Raw genomic sequence first — 24567 nt, 5'->3', positions numbered from 1 at the left:
CACGGGGGTGGGGGTGGGGAGTCAGGAAATCCCCACTGCAGGCTCTTCCCTGGACCATCCTCTTAGCTCAGAGAAGAGCGTGCAGGGTGCTTTTGGTGGTTGGGAAGAAAAGTTAACTGAAGGGGTGCCTGGGTGGCTCAGTCATTAAGCGTCTGCCTTCGGCTCAGGGCGTGATCCTGGCGTTCTGGGATCGAGCCCCACATCAGGCTCCTCCGCTGGGAGCCTGCTTCTTCCTCTCCCACTCCCCCTGCTTGTGTTCCCTCTCTCGCTGGCTGTCTCTATCTTTGTCAAATAAATTTAAAAAATCTTAAAAAAAAAAAGAAAACAAAAAGAAAAGTTAACTGAAGTTTAAACTTAAGTATTCTTTACTTCCGGTGCTGGTTCCTAGATTCTAAATAAATACAGCCCTGGGACGCAGACAGCACAACAGAAGCAGAGGTATCACGTGTGCATGCCTCCCTCTGGAAGCCAGCTAATAATTTCTCATTAGCAAGAACAAGTGAAAAAGATCGCTGTTGCACCAGAAGCCTATTGAATATGATAATGGCAGCACCTCCTCCGGCCTCCATGCTCAGATTGAGGCTGGAGACCCAGCCTGTGCCTTCTGCCCCAGACCAGGTCTGTAACATTCTGGAAACTCCGGAAACTCGGCATGACCACGGAGATAGGAGGAACCTGTCTGTTCCTCCGAACATCAGAAATGCGTGGGTGAAGTGTGCTCCTCACAGCTTGAAGCCCCTGAGATAATGGCCCCATTGTTTTCCTGCCAAATTTGATGGGACCAGTTGGAAAGTATCTGGCAATTTTTTCCCTACCTTCTACCTTTCTCTATTCTCTCATTTCGCTCCAGCCTTTTTCTTTCAGTTTTTGAGTTCCCTTCTATCTGTTTCCTCCCCAGCTGCTCCTTTGTGTGGCTGCCAAAGCAGACTTGAGCTTTCAATGGGAGGAGAGGGATCTGTCACCTTGCACGCGACATTTACTTTATGCATTCCCTGACCAAAGGGGCTGTTTGCGGCTAGTGAGGGGCATGTCCCCACTGTTGGAGGTTCCCACCACACAGCTCTTCGTCAGGCCATGTCACAAGGCCTGTGGAAGCCCCACCTGACGAGCAGCAGGTGTCCTTAGCTTATGGCTTTCTGAGGGTGGGGAGAGCTGGGAAACAGGGACCCACATGACCACACCTTATAGTCAGGGCAGAAAATCCCTTTTATTTTCAAAGTCCTGACTTCTTTAAGTTTCAATGGTTTGTATACTGGCTAGGCTGGAACATACTTAGACTTCTCCTGAAAATTCTGTCCGTCGAAATTTTTGTACTCTTGGATTTAGGGACCTATATCTAGTGGCGGTAATAAAACCACTAAACCAAAGGCACCAACTGATCAGAAGACAAGCCTAGCCAATGAGAACAGATGCTAGAAATGAACTCGTTGGCACTGCCTTGCGGGGTATACCAGCTGACTGCGGTCTTAGATGTACTCCATGCTGCTTGTGTGTTTCGTGGACCGTTGAATCACAGGGCGGTCTTAGATAGGGACGAGTGGGGTCTGTCATGTATACCTCTAACATCTATCAATTAAAGCTCTACAAAACAAAGGGGAACAAGAGAAAACAACAATCTAAATAAAGCTGGTGAATACAGTCTCCAGTCTGCTTAACACTTCATGCTCCCCGTGGAGCTTGACATGGGAAATGGGAATTTGCGGTTCCTTCAGTTTCTGCATTTTGCTCCAAGAGTGGGCAGCTCACCCTGTTTGTTGTGGTTCTAGCATTTAAAGAGGCAGATTGGTCATATGACACAGCCTTTAAATGTAAGTGAGCTATAGGGTGAACCAGAGAAGCCACCATCTGTTCTAATTCCATGGGAAAAACGGTCTGTGTTGGGCTTGCTGGGAGAAGGTGGATAGGTGTAGATGGCGTGTAGGCGTAGACATCACACCCTTTTAAGGATAATTTGACTATATATAATTTGTACTTTTCGTGCTGCCTTTAGAATCCAACTCCTGGGCCAGTTGCCACGTCATTGTGTTTGCATCTTGTACCCGGTAATGAGCACAGCTTAACTGTGAAGACTCTTGCAAAGCTGCCTTCTAGGAAAATGAGAGTCATCCTAAAATCACGCAAAAGGCTTCTCTTCTTAAGGTCCTGTGTGTTTCCTGCGGTTTCCAGACCAAATCATCCTCCCATTTCATCATTTTACCTCTTCCTGCTCTAATAATCTCGGCAAATCCCAAGTTTCTGACGGTTTCTAGCATTGTGTCCGTAGAGTAGAAATAACGTGGATTGTGTGTTTGACATCTGGATCATCCGTTCTGCCTCTCCCGGATGAATCTCTCGGTCCCTTAACATCTGGGTTTCCCACTTGCAAACAAACCCAAAATTACCTAGGAGTTTAAATTAGACTTTCATCCCGATAAATTGTCGCACAAGTCTGGAAGGAGAAGACTAATTTTAAATTAGTTGCAGAACAAGGGTTATTATAGAGGCATCGACTCCATTTTAATTCATTTATGTGTTGGCTTGAATATTTTGGCCAAATTTGATTTTGAACCGAATACCCCGTGTAAGTTTTGATCCTAAGTAGATTCCAAACAGAATGTGTTTTGTTCAGTAACAAAATCTTGCGTATGATCTCTTTGCTGAACCATACCAGGCATTTCAGAATTAAAACATCCATCTATTATTTACCTACTTCAAATCATAAGAAATTGGATAGAATTCATTTTTACTCCCAAGTGGATTTCACAGCTAAAAAAGTAGTGGTAAATACAAAAAGACAGGAAGGAAATTTAGTTTCTCAGTACTAAGTGCGGTACGAGGCAGCAGGATTCAATAAGCCTTGTGGATTTGATGTAAATTGAGAAGAGAAACGAATAATTGGCATCTCTTATATTGGTGACTACTGTGAAGACCAAAATTAAATTTCTGATGCAGGCGAATAAAGGTCAAACTTCAGAATTTTGAAGTCATGCGACCAGCAGTGTTCCAAATACGATACGGGGAGTACCCATCTATGACACGGAAATTGCCGCCTCATCTCTTTAATAATAACTCGCTTACACATGTACTAGAATAAAGTATGATTCCAGGTGGTGCTTAGGTATTTCTTAGAAAGCTGAAGTCATCTTGACGAATACTGTGTTTCTAATGATGGTGGTTTCCATTTGTGAAGTAATGGACTAGTTTGAAGAATAACTTTGTAATCCATACATTTTTATGTTGGTTTCCCTTAAAAATTAATTATAATTAAGAACTATTTTATTTTACTTTTTAAAAGATTTTATTTATTTATTTGTGAGAGAGAAAGAGCGAGCATGAGTGGGGGGAGGGGCGGAGGGAAAGAATCTCAAGCAGACTCCCCACTGAACGCGGAGCCCCACGCAGGGCTCCATCTCACGACCCTGAGATCGTGACCTGAGTCAAAAACAAGAGAGGGATGCAACCAACTGAGCCACCTAGGCACCCCAGGAACCCTTCTTTAGAAACACACACACACACACACACACACACACACACACACACACACACACTTTTCCTCTACTTCCTGATGAATGGAATCCATTTGTTCAGTCACCTTTCAGTCACATGGGCCATACATGTTGATTCAGAGGCAGTGTTTAGTATTGAATAATGTTTGTTCTCACGAGACCAGCAAGCAACAGCCTTGATCTTTTCTCTGACATCTCTCCCTTCCTCCTTTCTTTCTTTCCTCCCTTTAATTTCTGGAAGAAGAAAGCCGTGGTGGCATTTGTCTACCATGGGCTGGATACAGGGCCCTCCTGGGCAGTTCTGCACACTTCCACACTCACTTGCCCTCCGGTCATAAGCAGATTCTTACATCTCCCTCTCAAATCTCCTTGACTTTGCTCAGGCCGTTTCCTCCTCTTGGAATACATTTCTGCATTCTCTCTCCCTCCGGCTAAATCCTACTTGAATTTCAAGACACAGCTGAAGCAACTGGCCATCAGTCATCCCAAGGCTGATTTTTGGTGCCCCCACATTTGGCATTCTCATTGCCCCCCAGAAATTGTTCTGTGGTGACATGTTGGTAATTATTATTCCACCAGCGCACCTCCCCATCTAATCTATTTTTTGTTTGAAGAGCAGAGATTTTGTCTTTCATCTCATTATCTCCAGCAACCAGCAGAGTCTAGAACATGGTGAGGCCCAAGTAGATATTCTAGTCTGCATAGTAAGTTGTCTTCCAAATGCTTCTACTTTTTAGTGGGGGAGAGCCTCCAGAGGCAGGCACATCAGTAAGGATTGGCTGTGCGTGTTTTTTTGCCAACAGTGTAGTGCTTTGTTTAATTGTTTTGGTTTATTTTTCACAATATTTAAATTCTTTTTGAATATTAAATAACATTTTTAGAGGGCATATTACTTTGTTGTTGTTGTTAAAGGGAGGGCTCCTATACTTAAAATATAAGAAAATACTTACAAATATTCCTGTTAATCATAATAACAGCTAACATTTGTTGAGCATTTACCATGACCTAGATAACCTTGCTAAAACAGATTTCTGCTGCTGAGTGCCAAAGCTCACTATTTAAATGGGTGCATTCGATTGATTGGAGATGGGTCACATGCTTGTACCCTAACTACTAGGAAGGCTTGTTATGTGAATTTAAAGGATTTCAGCCTTTACGGTTGGAGGTGGTTGTTATTTCTCATCAAGACTCATTAGTAGGAATTCACCCAGGTGTATGGAAGAGGGTTCATATTTGGGACAGGCAAAGAAGCATGGCAGGCGGTCACTGCATCTTATAAGCTGTAGCAGCTGTATGCTCATTCTTCCATCCCTAACCCCTTGCCCTCATCACTTCTTGGACCCTGGCCCAAATCCCAATAGCCAAGGCCTATGTTTCCTTGTCAAAGGTCTTTCTTTGGCCTGTTTTATGCTGGATGGCAGAGTTGCTGAGAAGGGCCCAACATGGTAACCACATTGATAACAAATTCTGTATGGGCTGCTTCCATTTCCTGTCTCACGTTCCCATTTCCCTATTGGTGTTTCCTGGGTCCCATACAAAACGAACTACTGCTATATACTCATCCTTGAACTAGTCTTGGCCAGGGGGACGGAGACGTCTGTTTGGGTTAGCCAGGATCCTGTTAACCTCTACAACCTGGACCTGGGGTAAACCCCACTTAAAACACATGGACCACAAATGGCAGACGCTTGTTTTCTAAAAGGGACCTTGGGGGGCAATTACCAAAACAGAAGAGAATAAATTCTGAGCAGAAAAAAGAAGAGTAATACACTAACCACATGCTGGTCAGCAGAATGAATGTCTCCACTGGGGGAAGAGAACCCCCAAAACTTGAAGGTGCAAATGAGAGAAGGAGAGGACAGGGAATCAGGAATAGCACTGATGTAAATTTAGATCTCCCACAAATCCCTCAAAACAAAGTTTGGGGGACAACTGAGGGACAGGTGGAAGATTCCGGAAAAAAATGAGGGACAAGAGACGGCCAAGATATAGGAAGAACTTGTAGCGTTTGGAGTCACAGAGGCCAGAGCAGGAAAGGGTTGCAAGAAGAGACCAAAGAGAGGACTAGAGGGATCAGAGAGGACAACCATGAGCGATGGGGAGCGGGGTGGGACGCCGGCCTCACACAATGGCCGCAGGTCTGAAGTGAATGCGGTTATGTTTTCCCAGTTCAGCTCTTCCACATTTCTTACACTCTGAATAATCTAGACTTAAGTGTAAGTTTTTGCCAGCCACTGTTCTCTAAAACAGGAATTGCTAAGAATAATAAAACTCTTACATTAAGAGCTGTGAACTTACAGGAAATTATTGAAATGTGCTTAACTCTTGATCTTCACAACCAAGAATTTTTAAAATGCTTAAACCGTTTTATCATAATTTTACTTGGTCTCAACAAAGTATTTTGAGTTAATTTTTATGGAAGATGCCACATAAAAATAAATTGGTTTGAAATGGCAGAGGCTTTAAAAGATTATAATAGATTGATAAAGTGGGTCACCTCCTTCCATGTTTGGCATCATGCCCAGAGAAAGAGAGTGAAAAAGTAGGAAAGAGACCAAAATTGGGATAGAGCAGGAAGAGTTTTCCCTGAGCAGGGCGACCACAACAATATTCAGTGACAAGAGCGACCTTTCAACTTTCAAAGACTGACCTTTGTCCTCATGCTCGAAACCACTCCAAGAACTTTCAGGTTTTTGAGAGATAAGCTGAGTGTGCAGATGTGCGTGTGCATGTGTGTGTGTGTGTGTGTACACACTGATGTAGAAATAAAAACCACATTAGGAGTATATGATCTTCTTTGCTTAATATTCCAGGAAAGATGGGAGACGCGGTAAAAATAAGAACATCTGCCCTTGGCCAGTTGGTGCTGGTCTAGGAAACTCTGCAGGTTGTCAATATATTGATGCTTCCCTTTGCACACCTGGTGAAATCTTTGGATGTCAACAAATGTGGCTCTTTCCGGCATGAACTCTTTTTTTTTTTTTTAAATATTGACTTAAAAATACGATATTAATTTGGGCTCAGTACAGAGACCTGGACAGTAAGGAGCAGCATGTTACAGAAGCCACTCCTGATCCCTGGGAATGTAGACCAGGGTTTTATTTTATTTATTTTATTTTTTAATTTTTTAATTTTGAATATACTTTATTTTTTATTATTTATTTATTTTTTTATAATAACTTTTAATTATGTTGTGTTAGTCACCATACAGTACATCCTTAGTTTTTGATGTAGTGTTCCATGATTCGTTACTTGCGTATGACACCCAGTGCTCCATGCAATACGTGCCCTCCTTAATACCCATCACTGGCCTATCCCAGTCCCCCACCCCGTTCCCCTCCGAAGCCCTCAGTTTGTTTCCCAGAGTCCATAGTCTCTCGTGGTTCATTCCCCTTCTGTTTACCCCCCTTCATTCTTCCCTTCCTTCTCCTACCGATCTTCCTGCTATTTCTTATGTTCCATAAATGAGTGAAACCATATGATAATTGTTTTTCTCTGCTTGACTTATTTTACTTAGCATAATCTCCTCCAGTCCCGTCCATGTTGCTGCAAATGTTGTGTAATTGTTCGTTCTGATGGCTGAGTAATATTCCATTGTATATATGGACCACAACTTCTTAATCCAGTCATCTGTTGAGGGGCATCTCGGCTCCTTCCACAATTTAGCCATTGTGGACAATGCTGCTATGAACATTGGGGTGCATATGGCCCTTCTCTTCACTACGTCTGTATCTTTGGGGTAAATACCCAGTAGTGCAATTGGTGGATCATAGGGTAGCTCTATTTTTAACTTTTTAAGGGACCTCCACACTGTTTTCCACAGTGGCTGAACCAACTTGCATTCCCACCAACAGTGTAAGAGGGATCCCCTTTCTCCATATCCTCTCCAACATTTGTTGTTTCTTGCCTTGTCAATTTTTGCCATTCTAACTGGTGTAAGGTTAGACCAGGGTTTTAGAAGCATGTCCTGGTGTTGGAGCCACTTGAGCTCTTTCCTAAGAATGCAGAGTATTGGGCCCCGCCTAAGACCAAGTGTGTCAGAGTCTGGGAATCTGTCCTTTTCTTCTTGTTCAGACTGTTGAGTTTGTTTTAAGTTGAAATTTTATTTATTTTTGCATAGATGATATATGTTCCCAATCATAAACTCAAAAGATTTAAAAGAATATATAGGAAAATATAAGACTTGGGCCTATATCTGGTTTTCAGGATCCTTGTTTGCCTCCAAGGTGCAAACCCTATTACCAGACTCTTCTGCAGACATTTGATGCTTGTGTTAGCATATAGGGCAATTTCTTTCTCTCTTTCCCTCTCTCTTGACAATATATGACTACACATACCTACATATACATGTATATACACATGTATGTCTGTAAGTACAGATATTTATAACAGAAAGGGTAGCACACCATATATGTAGTTCTTTTTTTTTTTAATTGTAAACTTCACATTTATTGTATTGTGCTATATATATCATTATGTGGTTCTAATCTTTAAAACTTAATCCTGGAATAATTCCATGTATGTGCATTCGGAGCTATCTTGTTAGCTTTTAGCCATTGACTTGATACTTCATGACTGATCAGTCTCCTACTGGTGGCTATTCAGGTGGTCTCCAATATTTGCCCCTGACAGACAATGTCACGATGGGTATCCTTGTTATTTTTACGTAGAAGAACATAACCCCTATCAGTTGGTCTTTTTAGTTTCAAGCCACAGAAAATGAACTCTGGCTTCTTGAGATAGAAAAGGAATTTATTAGAGGATCGCCAGAGGGCCAGAGGACCAGAGAAGCCAGGAAAAGGGTCAGAATCAGTCTGTGGGAGGAAGTGGTACCGCCCAGACATGGCTGCCAACGCTGCCGGGCCCAGATGCTGCCGCCTCCACCATGGCGCTCCCCGGAGACGGGAACTTCAGTGGGAACCACTGCCACCACCATTTCTGGAAACCAGTTGCAGCTCTGCCACAGCTGCTGGTGCGTTTGCCAGGTTGGTTATGCACAAGCCCTGCTCCTTTGTGCTGTAAACTCCTAAAGACTCACCTGATTGTTGGAACCTATACTATGCATCCTAACTACAATGGAAGTGAGAAGAAATCTTCTACCTTGGGGTCTCTGCTGTCACCCAGTTTCATAAGAGGGTCAAGTCCCTAAACAAAAGGGGGTGGGTTGGCTGGGTTTCTCTCTAAAGCAGACCCTTTTCCAAGAGCTTGGGTGCAGGGAGTATATTTGGAAGATGATCTCAGGAAGCCCACAAGAAGGGGTGGGGAAATGTGACAGGGAAGAGGAACATCAATGGCGGATGCATTAATGAGTGCCTTTCCACTGGGAGTGTCTGGGCCTCAAGCCTGAGGAATTGTGTAGATGTAGAACAAGCTTCAGAATTACCCCACCAAGTGGTGGGAAAGCTGGACCAACTCCTATTCTTCACTGGTTGAGGGTGGTACTTATGGGGTCCTAACTGCCCCCTGAGAGCTGAGTGAGCTCTCCTGGTACCGAGAAAGCTCCCAGGAGAGAAAGAGCCATAGACACTTGAGGTGGGGAGCTGTCGCTGTGTACAGGAAATGTCCCTCTTGGTTTCTGGTAAACTTGGAATTGGGCATGGATATGGCGGCGGGAATCCCTAAAGTCTGCTACAATGGGTTTGTAGGCTGATAACCCAAAAGGGGGGGCTGAGAAGACCTCAGAAGAAGAAAGAAAAGAAATAACCTTCTAAACAAAAGAGTAAACACAAGTGTGGTTTATGCACTGATAGCTGAACAAATGCCCTCTTTGACGTATCTGGTCGCTAACGAAGAATGCATAAAAATACTCCAAGTAGGAGGGTCAGTATTGTTAGAATCTTCTAATTTGTTTACTATTGATAGATACCAGCACATACGAGGACATTAGACACAATGTTTGTTTTATAATTATCAGCTTGTGGGAATATATTTCTATATGCCAATTTTTTTTCTTTCTGAGCAGTACTGATGAGTACCCACGAAACTGTGACTGCGCCATTAGGTTTGATGAATCCATATAATTGCTGCACAAATATTTTGAATTTAATTGCATGTAATGTAGTTAACACTCAGTTATCAGCGCCAATAAGGGGAGCAGCAGCATGGATAATTCAAAACAGTGGAAAACCCAAAATCATTTATGTGAGACTTTGGCGGTCCATATTTGACTCAGGGCTGCAGACTCACCTTTCTAATTACATTTTGTTTTCGGCTAGTAGGAAAATTCCTGTTCATTTGATAAAGCCAAGGACTGATGGGAGAGGAAAGTTGTTGAAATGTATTCTGGGTGTCGGTAGAAGCTGGCGTTAGAAGTTTTCGACGGATAGCCACACTTAGGTGATTGAGAGTTCACTGGCTCAAATCTCATTACAGTGAGGCAGATTATTTCTCTTCATTGTTCATGTATGTTAAGCACCAGGCACTGTATTAAGCCCTTTAAGAAGATGATCTCATGCCTTCCTCCAATTATCTATAATGAGGGGAGATTGTTTGGTTGAAGAATGAAACTTTTAGAACCAAACTGTGGTGGTTTCCCACCTTCGTTTCTGCCAAGTTATTAGTGATATGAAATTGGTTCAAGTTACTAAATCAGATAAGTTTTCTCATCGGCCGGTAATAATGGTGGGTCACCCATCGCTGTGTTGATGGCCCATGATGACTGAATGAGATCATCTGTATAAGCATGGTGATTGGCTTATTATTATGATGTCCAGTCCATTCTGCAGAGAGAGTTAGCTCCAAAATCAGAATTCAGGGCTTACTCTGCTTACTCCATAGCCTGAGCTGTCAATGGACCCTATAGAACAGTGCTCCTCAAACTTCTAAGTACATGAGAATCACCTAAGGACCTCGCTGAAGAGCGGATTTTGACTCAGTAGGTCTAGGACAGGGCTGAGGTTTTGTACTTCTAGTAAGTTCCTGGGTGATGTTTGTGCTGCGGACTTGTGGACCACATGTGGAGTAGCAAGGCACTAAGTGGTTTGGGTCACACAGTTTCATTTCAGCTTAAATTTCTCCTTGCATCTAGAAGCAGGTTCCAAAAACTGATGCTTTCTGTCTGCTCTTCTTTGCCATATATGGTACAACCCAGGTCCCAGACTTTCACGAAGTCTTTCTGGTCTCTTGGGTCCCTTGGATGTGTCCCCTTTCCACTTTTCTTGTATAGGCACACATCTTATCACATGCTGGGAAGCAACATAGGGAAGCAGTTATGGACACAGACTCTGGGGTCGTGCGAGCTTGGGTTTGAGTTGAAGCTCTGCTACCTGCTAGTTGTGTGACCTTGGACCTATAACTTCCGGAACTTGAGTTTTCTCATCTGTAAAATGGGCATGATAACAGAACTCACCTAATAGGTCTATTGTGAGACACAGATGAGATTCACTTTTGTTTGGAGGGAGGGACACCAGACCCTTAAAGGGATCAGGGTGGGACACCAACAGCATTGGCTCTCCATATTTTTGTGGTTGCCAGTTTTCTTTTTATACATTAACTTGTAAAAAGTCTTAGCTCCGTGGTTGGCCCCAAGCAGGTGCTCGCCGAAATCTCCACAAGGTTGTAAGCAATGTGAGGATGGGCACGCTGTTTTGTCATTTTGCTAGTAAGTCAAATACGGTTGACTCTTTCTTCTTGGCCAGGAACTCACTTTTCCAGCCTCTCTTTCAGCTAAGGATTGTCACATGACTTAGTTCTGGCCAATGAGATGTAAGGTGTAGCCTTCCAGGGACTTCTGGGGAAAATGTGGGATCTGGGAAAGGAAAGAGCCACTTGAGAGAAAGCCCCCTGTCCCTTCCGTGTTTATACCTCCAATTCCTGCCTTTGCATGTGGTTGTGATGACTGGGATTGTGGCAGCTCTCTTTTCACCAAAATGCTACAAATCCTGCATTGAACTTACATCACAGCACAATTTCTCCCTCTGGCCCATCCTTCTTCCCTCCTCTCCCCCCGCCCCCATGTTGATCTCCAGAGCACTTCCTAAGAAAAGCCCAGATATTGGTTTCTGTCTCAAAGTCAGCCTCCCTGGGAACCCAATCTATAAGAATATGTTTGTAAATATAGAAATAGAAATGATGTGGATTTTGGCTACTCACAAGGACATCTATGTTTACACAAAATAGGTAACATGGATTATTTTGCTTGTTTATTGTATCTGAATTTCTTTCTAAAAGAATTTCCCCATCATATAAATCTTGGCTAGAAGCAGAACTTTTCATTCAAAACTGAACATGTCAACCACTCACTTTCCCAGACTCCGTTGCAGCTAGCATGTCCTGAACTTCTCTATGGGAAAACTCCTTCTTCACCTCAGTGGCCAGTGATGGTCAAGAAACAGTGGCAGAGGAATATCTTTCTGTGATGCTACAGCTGCATTCCTGTTTCTGGAATAGCAGGGCTGAAGAGCCACAGCCAAGTTCACGGGAACAGCCTCTCCCCAAGACTTCGAGGCTGCAGGGTCTGTGGTGCTAGCCTGACAAGTTGCAGTCCCAGCCATGCGTGGCCACAGCACGTCCTCATTACACTATTGAGAAAGCTGTCATATGCATTTTCTGTAATTCTGGATGAAAAACCACCTCTTGCACTTGCGTCTTTATAAGCTTTCCCTCCAGCCTTCCTCCATGTTTCTGTGAGCTTCTCAGGCACCCTTCCCGTGTGACTCAGTCGTAGTCAATTTTTCTTGCTTGCATCCCAGAATCATGGTTGGGGCTACTGCGTAGCAGTAGAATATTTAATTTGTATCTGTGAACATTTAAGGTGTTGACGTATTTTCAGTATCATTACCAATAACAACCGTAACTAACATTTAAAAACTCATAGTTCACAGAATGCCTACACAGGCATTATTCCATCTGTTTCTCGAATAACACTGTGGGTTAATATACTGATTTTCACTCTTATTTTGTAGGTTAGCATCTGAGAGGTAGAATGATTTACTTAAGTTAACTAGTAAATAGCAGAGCAGGACTGAAACCTCAGCCTTTAATTTAATTCTTTTAAAGTTTGAAATCTTTTGGTAGCAAAGACTATGCTAACCAAAAATTGCCACCTCTGCTCATGTTGGATCATGGAGATGTTTTAAGTGAAAAATTTCAAGTCATAATAGAAAAGCATACTTTTCTTGATTTAAACAATACAGAGGAATAAAAGATAAAAAAGATACTGCAGAAAACAAACACTAACAGTTTATTTTATGTTCTAATAGAAAAAAATTTAAATGTAGTTAAACATATTGAAGCATATTCTTTTTTTTATTTTAGAAAAATGAGAGCAGATTATATATAATGTTCTTCAGCCTGCTTTTTTTGATGAACAATCGTAGACATCTTGTCAATATCATTGTATATGGCTTTGCTTAATTCTGACTGGCATTCATGATTATATGCTTATCTCTTAATTTAAATGATCAGTCTTCTATTGATGAATGTTGTCTTAGCCTGGGTTTCCTAGAAGCAGTGCTTAAGATAAGCATTTGTACACACATGATTAATCAGTGGAGAGGAACCCAGGCAATCCTCCAGAGAAGATTCACATTTGAATCATGAGTGGACGATCTTTACTTTTGTTTGGAGGGAGGGACACTAGACCCTTAAAGGGATCTGGGTGGGACACCAACAGCGTTGGCTCCCTATATTTTTGTGGTTGCCAGTTTTCTTTTTTTTTTTAGTTTACTTATTGTGATGAACATTCTCATGTCATTGTGTGATGTGAGAGATTCTTTTAAGATGGGAACATTCTAAACCAGAGGATGTGGCAGAGAATGCTAGATGCCAATACAGTGTCCATTTTCCATTCTCTTTACTGACAGAACCACAATTTGTTGGTTGCATCAACATTCCTAGTTTAAAAGTCATACTTTTAAAGATGGAATAATGCATGGTAGACATTCTGTGAACTATGAGTTTGAAGAGAGAGACACAGTTTTGATCAACAAAATGTAAGTGAAAGTCATTGGATGGAGCTCCATAGGAGTGGGAGGCAGGGGCAGCCACATTCACCTGGAACATGTCCTTTGCCTCCTGACCCTCTCCTTTTTCTACCTAGAACAGAGATGTGATGCTGGAGGTGGTGCAGCCATCTTGTGGACATGAGGTGACAGGTCGTCAGTTGTCTGAGCAGGAGACATTGTGGAATATTACATAGAACGTTTAGCAGCCCTGGACTCTCCAACACTGGCTTCTATTTATAGGAAGGAAAAATATGCCTTATTTGTTTAAGCTTCTAATGGATACAGAGTATGTACATTTAAATGTTGGTTCATACTGTGAAGTTGGATTTCATGGAACATTAGGCAGGGTCTTTCAACCTCAATACTCTTGATATTTGGGGCATGATGATTTTATGGTGTGGGGGTCTAGCTTGTGCATGATATAGGGTATTTAGCGGCATCCCTGGCCTCCACCCATTAGATGCCAGTAGCACCACCTCTGCTCAATTATGGGAAGCAAAAATATCTCCAGATATTGCCAAATATCTCTTGGTTGAGAAGCACTGCTCTAAAATCAGAGTATAAGCAAAAATCGCATGGACTCCAAAAATACACTTAATCACTGATAAAATACAGGATTCATTCATTCCTTCAAAAATATTTATTGAAGGGCTACCATGTGCCGTGTGCTATTCTTGATGCTAGAAATGGTGCAGCGTACAAGTCCCACAAAAACAGATAAAAATCCCTGCCCCCCCCGGAGCTTATGTTCTACCAGGAGAAAACAAGCAGGAAATAAAATACAAATATATATAGTATGTCTTATATCCTGGGGCATTTTCCATCTTGATGTATCTTCTTTATCATTACTAATAATCCCAGTAAGCAGTGGGTTGGAACAGGATCTGCACACTACGGTCCCTAGGACAAATCTGGTCCACCGCTTGTTTTTGTTAAATAAAGATTTATTGGTACATAGCCACACCCATTTATGTAGGTATTGTCTATGGCTGTTTTTGTACTACAACGACAGAATCGCATAGTTGGGACAAACCGTATGGCCCTCGAAACGTAAAATATTTACTATCTGGCCCTTTGCAGAAGACATTTGCCAATTCCTTCTTTAGAGATTTATAGTTGACAGGATGTCTAGGCACACATGACCTTGTTTCTTTCCCAGAGTAGTCCCATGTTATTACTGTTGTCCGCTCCGTCATTTCGTAGGTGAGAGTTTGAGAGCTTGGATGAGTTGCTCACATCTCCTCAGCAGTTCATGGTGATGGGCTTTTTGGAGAGTCTGTGGCTGTAAACGGGGTCCTTGTGGGAGAAGTCATAGAGGTGATGGAGACTTGATACAGTGATGAGAGAGCCATGTGTCACGTGAGGACAAGCATTCTTACAAAAGCAACATGCTTCCCATGTCTAAGGAACAGCAAGAGGTCCGTAGAATGAGTGTGAGGGAGAGTGGCTGGATCCGACGTGGGAGAGGGGAGTGGATGGGGCAGGTCAGGCTGGGCTCCAACTTCTTACGTGGAGCAGGACCTGAGTTCCGGGGAAGGCCTTGAGGAGAACAGGGGAACAGTCTGCCTTATGGTTTAACAGAAAACACCAGCTCCCTGTGAGGTACTGGCTGAGAGGGTGAAGGTTGGCCACAGAGCCCGATGGAGACAGAGTAGTGGCAGTGGCCGTGGGTGAGGGCTTGGATTCTGGACTGACTTGGAAGGGAGGCCTGGCTGCGGGTGGATTAGGTGGTGGGAGGTTGAGAGAGAAAGAGGAGTCTGGGAAGGCACCAAGGGATTCAGGGCAAGAACTGGAGGGCCGAAGCAGTTGGCTGAGGTGGGGGAGCAGGTTTAGGGAGGGGTTGGGAACCTGGAGTTCACTTGGGGACATGTTATGTTTCAGATTTCTGCTCTGCTCGCCACATTTTTGGAACTGCTGTGGACTAAAGACAGAAGCAGAAGGAAAATGCATGAGCACCTTTCTGGGCCTTCAAACCAAACCATCCTACTTGGCAAGAACTACAGGTCTCCCTATGGTGAGTAGAGAGTGGGTAGAAGATTTTTGGGGTTTTCTGTCTGGCCTCGAACGTCTCCATACTTCTGCAAACCTTTTCTGTAAAGGGCTAAATAGTAAATATTTTAGGTTTCGGGGGCTGTAGTAGTCAGCTCAGGCTGCATAACAAAATACCATAGAGCAGGGGAGGGGGCGGTTTAAACAACAGGAATTAATCTTCTTGTAGCTGTGGGGGCTGGAAGTGTGAGGTCAGAGAGCCCGTGTGGTCAGGTTCTGGTGAGAACCCTCTTCCTGACTTGCTGATGATGGCCTTGTCACTGGGTCCTCACATGAGGGACAGGGGTGGAGGGCAGAGAAGGACAGAGAGGAAAAGACCTCTTTCTCTTCTTACTGGGCCACAGTCCTGTCATTTCAGGGCCCCACTCTTAGGACTTCGTTTAACCTTAATTACCTCCTGAATATACTTTCCCCAGATACAGTCATATGGGGGGTTAGGGCTTCAACATAAGAATTTTGGAAGGACACAGCTCAGTCCATCGCATGGCCCTATTCCAACACAACTCATTTGCAAAACAGGCAGCGATTTGCTGCCCCCTGGTTTCTGCTGCTCTGTGGACATACCATGTGCTAATGGATTGGTTTGCTCTGAGGAGTGAGGGGATAACATAGGCAATAACACAGGTGAAAGCAACCTAGCACGGAGCCTGGCACATTGCAGGGACTCAACACAGATTCTCTTTGCTTGACGCTCAAGTTGACGTATGTTCTTTGAACAACAATGGTGGCTCCCTGGTGCCTCATTGGCACTTCCTGCTCCATTCCCTTTATTCTTTTGCCCCGGTATTGCTCTCCTGACCTTTTACCTTACAGTGAGATTACATCTAACATGTGCACCAGGGTCTAAAGTCAGTGTTACATCAGGGCTTGACGCAAAAATCATCGTGTCCTTAAGTCAGCACTAACGTGGTCGTACCCGCTTGTGTTCCCGTCAACAGTAAACACTGTAAAGAGAGGGTCTGGATGCCAGGATTTTGACCCCTTGTTCACAGGTATCCTTACCTTTAGAGAAGGACAGAAGAGAAGTCGATCCATTCATCTCTAGAACCTGGGGAAGAAAAACGAGGGGCTTTTGTTGTAGTTCTGAAACTTTTTCTGGAACAATAGATGAGGAGTGTTGTACAGGCCGACGGAATCTGGCGTGCTTGGATGGGTTGATAAGATGGTGATTTATTTTGTTGTGACTGCGAAGGCTGCAGAGGGATGTTACTACTATGAGTTTTGTTAATACAAAAATATTAAGCCCATTCCTGCTCCCCGCGTGCCTCCGATGGGAAAGATACACCATACAGGAAAACAGGATTCTTTACTAGAAATATGGCTTTGCACGCGTCTCTTTCATTGTTTCGTGTTGCTGGGAGAAATCAGAGGAAAAGGAACAAGGCAATGAACAGAGGGAACCGTGGGGACAGATGGCGTATTTGGGGTCTGAGCAAATGGATATTGAAAATGCAAAGTAGCCTACTGATTTGTGGAAGTGTTAGGGCAGGTGCCGCAGCTGGTGGTGGTAGTAAGGGGATTCTGGACTTCTCAATCGATGATCCTGTGTGCGTGTGAATGAGGCATGTGCTCACCTGAGCAGGGCCGTCTAGAGCCCCCCTCCCAAAAAACCCCGGCTCCTGACTTGCCACAGGGCTTAAAATGTAGTGCAAAAGTAGTCAGTCTTTCCTTCTTGGAATGAAGTTCCTTGGTGAAGCAGAATGAACGTGAACTTTGGTTCCTGCTAAGGGCTTAAGGCTTTTGCAGTGCTGTATTAGTTATCTATCGCGTATAACACATTACCCCAGACCTTAGTAGCTTAAAAACCACAATAAACATCTATTATCTCACGGTTACTTTGGGTTACATATTCAGAAGTGGCTTAACGGGTCAATCTGGCTGGAGGTCTCTCGAGAGCCTGCCGTCTGAAGGCTTGGCTCTAGTGGACAGGAGGGGCCACTTCCAAGAAGGCCAGCAGACTGGTGCTGACTCATCAGCTCGTCTCCCTCTGGCCCTTCCAGAAGTCAGCCTGAGCGTCTTTACAGCGTGATGCAGCAGAAGCTACAAAGTCTTCTGTGACCCAGTTTCAGAAATCACACACAGTTACTCCCACAGCACAGCCCCGCCTCTCCCAGTGACTCCGGGAGTCCAGCATCGCTGGGGCTCTCCTGGAGACTAGCTCCCAGAAACACTCGCTTTGCGTCGGACACTGCCTCCATGTGCTGGATCTCATTTGATTTTCGGGGGAACAGCAGCAACCCAAGGTGGAACCTGGTACTATGAGAAACGTAAACAAATTCATTTCGCTGATTTGTCTAAGGCCACACCGCTAGTGAGTGGTGGGGCCAGGATTGTAGCTTACACAGCCGAGTTCAGAACCATAGACCCTTCTCAGAGAGACCCGAGCTCAAGTCCCGGCTCTGCCTTGGTTGTAGAAACACAACCTGATTGTGTTTGTGCAGACCCAATAAAGAGACAATCTGGAAAGCACAAACGTAGGGCGTGGCATGTGGAAGTGTTCTGCAAAAGTCTTTTCCCCTTGCGTTTTCTAAACTGGGGTACACATGTGGCGGGTAGTAGGAGAGAGAACGTTTATATAGCACATGTATGAAATGTGGGTGTTAATTTAAGTTATAAGAGTTTTGTGCGTCTTTTAATGTATGTTTGGAAAAACTAATGAATCGTAATTGGCAAATATTTTAATTGAATCTCAGTTGGGATATCTGTAAAATGAGCATAAAAGTGCTTAGCTCTTAGAGTTGTATGGATTAAAAAAGATAATGTCTATCAAGGGCCTAGCAACTTAAGGTTCATAACAGGCACTCAATATTATTTATTACTATTAACCCGGGATAAATGTAAAGTATTCTGGGAAATATGGAAGTGGCATTCAAGATTAAGAACTAGAACCATAATCACTGGCACCTATTTCTGTACTTTCTGTATTTTAAGAGAGAATCTCTTAGTGATTTGAGTTCCATTTAAGATTATGACCCGTGTTAGAGGAAGCTACGGAGGAAATGAGTTTTTCTCCTTAGTTATGTTAACGGCATCAGTGAGAATTAACTGTTCCACGGTCTCAATCGTGATACGGTAAGATGTTTAAAAAGCGGATGTTTTTATATTTAAGAAAACTGGCTGGCTTCATGGGCCATATAAATGCACTTTTGAAAATGTTTTCCTTCCCACTCTGAGGTTGCCTGATTGTCGCAGAGGGAGACGTTCTGGCTGTGCATTCCTTTGGGCATGAATGCACCACTCTGGTTTGCCTTAACTGGAGGGACTTACTTTCCCACGATTTAATTTCCAAGCTCTAATGCAAAGCAGGCTTATTCGTGTTGACAGACGACTACAGGGTAAACAGAGAGGGGTAGATCTGTATAGTCAGGTAGCACTCTGCTATTATGAGTAATATGGCTTGACAGGAAAGGAAATGAAGAAATAAAAGAAAAGTTCCCAGACACCATGAGATTTCCTCTAAAGAACTTATTTCCAGCGAACCCTAGAAAATAGAACCAGGTCATCTTAGATGACCAGGAGAAACAAGTATTGATTGGTTGATTCATAATTTGTGTCCCATCTTCTGCAAATAATTTGATGTAGTTTAGAAAAGTCACTGAATCTTTTCCCCTCCTCTGGATGTTATTGCCAGAGGCATTCACGTAACTTTGGAAGAGATGGTCAGATTTCAAGATGTCAAGCCACTGACTTGACTATTTCTGATTTTGAGATTTTTTTTTTTTTTTTTAGCGTAGAATATAGTCTTAGTGATGAATACAACTGGGGCTGAAGGAGGATAATGTGATTTTGTGTTTTTACATAATGTCAGAGGCAGCGTGTGTTTCTGAAAAATGTAAACAATTGAAAAGTAAAAGTTAAATGTGGGAGTTAAGAAATCATCCTTCACCACTATTGGTGTTCATAGTTTTGAGGCTAGAGCCATAGTATCTGCTGGGTCTGGGCCATCCCCCTTTCTAGAAACAACAGTCTCTTCTCCTGGAGTTGTTTCCCCCGAATCTGACTCCCATTGGAGGAGCGGGGTCCCCCTGGAGCCTCCTGGTCCGCCATATCACAGTGAAGATGGACCGGGTGTAAGACGCTCACTCACGTGGCTCCCGACACCCTGGGATGAGGTTCTGTGTTGCTCTTCACGCTTGGGAGTGAATTGCCCGACCTGATGTATTTCCGTGGCAGGAGGCTGGAGACCAGCGTCAGTGTGAGAGACCCCGACAGCGTGGTGCGAAAATGTGCAGCCCTCAGTCGTACAAAAACATTTGTTCAAGAGATAAATGAGCCACTGGCTGCTTGAGCTCTTTTAGGGAGCGTGTTGTAACTCTTAAGCCTGTGTTCACCACAGAAGATGCTGGAAAAATAGTCCAAAATTTAGGTGGACGAAATGGTGAACTATAGCACCTTTCTTTTGTTCCATCCCTTCTTGTTTTCCTTATGACTTCCTTTAGTTTTCTTAAAAATACGGTTCCTCAACTTCTGAACCGATAACCTTCCTTTGCTCTTTTTACCTGAGGACCCCAGCCCTTTCGGTAGAAAACATTTGTTAATGCGCTCTGATGTGTTAAGAACTACTAATTGTAAATATTTATTTATATTTGCATTTTGCTTCAGTAGGATCCTTTTGCAGCAACGTTTTAGCTTAAGGATGCGTCACTGGGGGCGCCTGGGTGGCTCAGTCGTTAAGCGTCTGCCTTCAGCTCAGGACGTGATCCCAGGGTCCTGGGATCGAGCCCCGCATCGGGCTCCTTCCTCTCCCACTCCCCCTGCTTGTGTTCCCTCTCTTGCTGCCTGTCTCTCTCTCTGTCAAATAAATAAATAAAATCTTTAAAAAAAAAAAAAAAGGATGCGTCACTGGTAGGGTGGTCGTTTGGGATCAGGTAGTCATTTCTACCTCGATTTCATCTATTCCCCTCCCTACTTCCCTTATTCAGAGGATACCTTCTCCCAAAAAATGAGGATTGGAAAAAGGGTAGGTGTAGCAGGTCACAAAAGGCTTCAATGCCAAGGTCTCATGGGATTGAACATTCACTTCTTGCTCATGTAAAATCGAGGTAGGAGAAGAGGACACCGTGGAATTAATTGAGCCTTGACTTTTAAACGCATTTGTTCACATTTCATTGGTCAAAGCGGCCACGAGGGTAGGAAAGGAGAATCCTGGCTGGTGCTTGGAAGGAGAATGAGAAATATCAGCGAACAGAATCAAGGACCGTAGCTCTGAGCCTCTTGCGTTATGGTGGGTGAGATGGGATGTGAGTGTTAGTGTCTTAGGGACTTGGAAATCCCAATAGTTGAACTCCATATAGGATCCGAGGTGGGGCTCATGAGGAGTAAGAGAGTTGAAGGGCTGCTTGCCTTTTCTTTTTAAGCAGCTACCAACAAAGCCAGGGTGTAAAATAGGGCATCTACTTAAGTTCTCTCGGCAGAGATTTATTCTCCCCAAGTAATTTTCCATTTTAGTCAGCATTCCACTGCCAGCATTCTGTGGTAGCAATCTGGAGGATTTTTAGATTTTTGAGAGAATGAATCATGGAGGGGAAGATCTTGGGTAAGCCACATCTTAGGTGTTTTATCTTTTGAGAAGTGTTGATCGCCGCGCAGGAAAAAGTTGGACCCCTGTGTTCATAATAAAAAGGAAGAACAAAAGAAGAAGAGCTGCTTTTGTTTTGGGTTTAAGAGTCTTTCTTAATAAGGAATAATGAACATCAACACCCAGTTATTCAGTAAACCAATTAAATTAAATTAGCATAGCCAGGGAAACAAAGGAACAATCCTTCAACTCTTGCATTTAGACTATAGACTCGGCAGTCACAATATGAGACAGAGTAGTAACAATACAGTCTGTTAAGACAATTAATATTAATTTTTCATTTTTTATCACGTTAAAATCTTTTACAGTGCCTCCCTCCGCCCCAATAGATACTTCTAGTATATTGTTTCCCGTTTCTTTCCAAGCATGATAGAATTGAGATAAAAATTAGTTTTTTCCACCTTTCCTATTACTGGTTTATGTTCAAGGCTGTGTCTATGAAACCACTGTAGCCAATCTCCTTTTGAGGTTTCCCCATTGCTCACCCTAGTTAAGCTGCAACGAGGATGGGCCATCCCAGTATAGTAAAGAATGTTGGCTTTAGAGAATGGTCTTAGGTCAAGAATTATTATTGCTTGAGGCCTCCAAGATCTAGTGATGGGTTTCTGCAAACCCTGTGGGCTCTTATGATAATGCTTTTCTCCACTATTATTGTTATAAGGCATTAAATCAGTCAGATTCATGAGCAACAAGAGGTCAATGTCTGATTGAAATTCATAAGGTCAAAAAGGAAACTAAAAATCAATTTATAAGATATGAAGATTTAGGTTCAAACTATATCCATGAGCAATAAAATTTCACATCCATAAATGTAAGAAAATCAGTTATTAAACTTGAGGGGGTAAAGAAGACTTATTAAGTTTTACACACACATAAGGCAGCTAACACATAATTTTATCAGACATTACTGAAATCCTGTGTGTAATATAAGCGATGATGGGCTAAAATGCTAAATGGTTTAGCACTAAATTATTAAGTGATGTATCCCTAAGGTATTAAACAGATAGGAAATGCAGAGCAGGTGTCTCTCCTAGCAGACTTGATCACCAGCTTAAGTGCATATTGATAACAAATGCACTTCAGAGGGAAAATAGTATTAGTAATATTTTTGCTGTGTGAAATCCTGGTGTCAGGATGACTAAAAGCTTCTACCTGACAAAGAAATGTTCATTTCTTTTTTTTTTTTAAAGAAAAAAATTAATCATGATAAATGTTAGGTCCCTATGGAGCAAAAGGGGAACTCTGGAGGGATTTGAGCATTTTATCTCTTTTCTTCTGTCATCTCCGCACGTTAAAAAAAAAAATAGAATGAATGGAAAAGATCTCACTACATTATGCAGTAAAAATCAAAATTATGAACACAGTTAGTGTAGTGAAATAAAAATATAATTCTGCCAGTATGAGTGTAAAGAAAACTTTTCGAAAGCAAACATTTGGGTAAAAAAGTCCAATCATTTAGAACCTAAACACAGCCTGGAAACTAGCGCTTTGTTTGGCTTGGTCTTCGTCTTGTCCTACCGAGACGAGGAAAACAGAACCTTCTGCTGGTCTGCTTGCTCGTGAGAGGCTTCAGGTGAAGATTAATTAGCGAAAACAGGTGTTTGCCAGTGCGTTAGATGGCAGTGTTCTGTGTCTCTTTAGACACAACAGGAACCCAAACGTAGCTTCTGGTAGGTTCATGGAAACGAGATGTTGACTGGGTCTCTCTGGCCCGTGAGCGTTAGGTAGGTAGGCTCAAACCTCACTGCATACACTGGAAGTGTCTCCCCAAACTTCACGAACTCCCCGGAGGCTTAGTTTTATCTCCCACCTTTGGATCCGAGGGCTGTGTTTGCTGCCTGACTTTGGTTTATGAATATTTTCACCGTCTCACCTTAGGGCTGGCCCTCGTGTTGCACTGACAGCTTTTTAAAATTACATATACATACACTCGCACATCATCCACTCGGAGAAATCATGTAGAAATATAAACTCAGTAGGTATATGAAAGTACACTTTTCATTTTATAGTTTGAAACAGGGCTTCGAGAAGGTCAATAAGTTGTTCAAGGCCATGTGGCTGTACATGGAGCTGGGATCCCAACATTGATTCTAAGTCCCTGGTCTTATTTACTCTCCTCTTCTGGGACTGATGCCTCCTGTTGGGTTAGACAGAAGCCAACAAACTATGTCCCACGGACCGAATCTGGTTCTCCATCTGTTTGTATAAATAAAGTTTTATTGGAACACAGCCATGCCCATGGTTTACATATTGTCTATGGCTGCTTTCCCACTACCATAACCAAGTTGAGTAGTTGTGACAGACACTGCATGCCCTGAAAAGCCCACACGATTGATTCTTCAGCTGCTTTCAGGAAAAGTCTGCTGATCCCAATTTACATGGTACACTAGTATTTACTCTACGGACAACTGGTTTTATGAACATTAACAAGTGTGACAAGCTTAAAAAAAATAAAGTTTGGGAAATGCTAATTCACACAAAGTTAAACAGGCTCCTTTCCAGAGCCTTTAGTGTGTGTGTGTGTGTGTGTGTGTAACATTTCATAGGACACGTTTGGGAAAGCCTGGGTTGGGTAATAATTTGGGGAATACACTTCGGATGGCTGGGCGTTCCTTGTCAAGGCAGCTGGAGAAGAGTGGAGCTGAGGATGGTTATTTTAATATAATCTCTAATATTACTTTAGAAAAAAGTTTCAGTCGATGGTCCAAAGAATCATTGGAATTTTCCATGACCTGGGCAGAAGCTCATCTTTTTTGACTTTGTAGGAAAAAATGACCCACCAGATACAATTTTGTTCAATTTTATTTTCCTTCCTGCAAATCTTTCTTGAGCCCGTCTGTGAGTACCAGCTATAAGGGACCCGATGGATGAACAAGAATCAAATGATTGTTAAAAAATTGGAAATGGTAATCCTTAGTTTAATAACTTTTTTAAAAGAAAAGGTGCATTTATAGTGTTACAATGTAGTTGTATCATGAAGTTATTTTCTGCCTCATCTGCTCTTTGTTTGTATGGTAGAATTATATAGTGGATTTCATGGTGTTCTTTAAACAGTACATCTAGCTGGCTCTAGCTGGCTTTGGGAGGTTGTTACAGAGCAGTGTTAAATTCTGGAAGGTTGCATTACTTACAACTCATTTGTCATGGATGAGAAAAACCCAACTCATGCTTGACAAGCAATTGATTTATAAATCCAGGAGGAGGAGTTGAAGTGGCTTTAGGCATGGCTGTTTCCAGGAGCTCGAATGACGTCACCAGGTTTCTTTATTTTCTCTCATTGATTTATTTCTTGCTTTATTTCCTCTTGTTGATTTATTCTCATGGGGTATCTAAGATAATTGGCATTGCTAGCTCACATTGTGTCTATAGGTAAAGATTCTAGATTTTCTTGACCAGCTTCCTTTCTGTTCCTGAGACTGTCTCTGATTGGGCCTGACTGGCTGATTTGCCCAACCCTAGACCAATCGCTGTGTCCAGGATGAGGTATTCTGATTGGCCAGACTGGATCTCA

The sequence above is a fragment of the Ursus americanus genome, chromosome 22, assembly GCF_024610735.1.
Source record: "Ursus americanus isolate L20-20 chromosome 22, mUrsAme1.1.p, whole genome shotgun sequence".
NCBI classification, from domain to species: domain Eukaryota; kingdom Metazoa; phylum Chordata; class Mammalia; order Carnivora; family Ursidae; genus Ursus; species Ursus americanus.
The sequence above is the reverse complement of the archived record's forward strand: the minus strand, read 5'-3'. Positions refer to the sequence as shown.